The sequence below is a fragment of the Cyprinodon variegatus genome, unplaced genomic scaffold, assembly GCF_000732505.1.
Source record: "Cyprinodon variegatus isolate N-32 unplaced genomic scaffold, C_variegatus-1.0 Scaffold198, whole genome shotgun sequence".
Taxonomy (NCBI): domain Eukaryota; kingdom Metazoa; phylum Chordata; class Actinopteri; order Cyprinodontiformes; family Cyprinodontidae; genus Cyprinodon; species Cyprinodon variegatus.
Genome location: NW_015150651.1, coordinates 958,393 through 958,924, shown reverse-complemented (window position 1 = coordinate 958,924; position 532 = coordinate 958,393). Strand labels below are relative to the sequence as shown.

General features: G+C 28.0%; 1 protein-coding gene across 4 annotated transcripts in view; it reads left to right on the top strand.

Annotated features, from left to right (window-relative positions):
• usp25 (ubiquitin specific peptidase 25) overlaps positions 1-532 on the top strand; it is a 49,491-nt gene that overhangs the window by 15,999 nt on the left and 32,960 nt on the right. The window lies entirely within an intron of this gene.

The window sequence follows — 532 nt, the reverse complement described above, 5'->3', positions numbered from 1 at the left end:
ATCACTCTGATGGATTAGCAGCAGAAGATTTTTGGATGGAAAAAATGAATAAATTCTGAGCTGATCGTCAGCATAATTTGTACACAACAAAAAATGCCTTCTAAAAAAAAATAAGAAAAAATATAGTGTTTTATGTGAATAATTGCTTATTTTGAGCAAAATAATCTGCCAGTGCAGCAAGCAAATGAGACTTGGTAAGATTTCTTAAAACAAGAACATAATATCCAAGTAGTAAGCATCCAAAAAAACTTAAATCAAATATAAAAATCTATTTTTTCTTTTACTCGTTAAGATTTTTTTCCTCTTATTTTAAGCAATGTATTCTCATTTATTAGTCATTATTGCTTAGAATTAAAAAACCTCTAACCAATGATTGCTCAAAACCAGCATACAACAGGCTTAAAAACAAGGCAAATATACTTGATACCAGTTCATTTAAAGGCTTAAATCTAGTCTGTTTTTCTTAGCTAGAATTAATTGCATTATTTAGGTGTAGTGAATGTATGGAAAAAAATACACTTGACAAAAACTT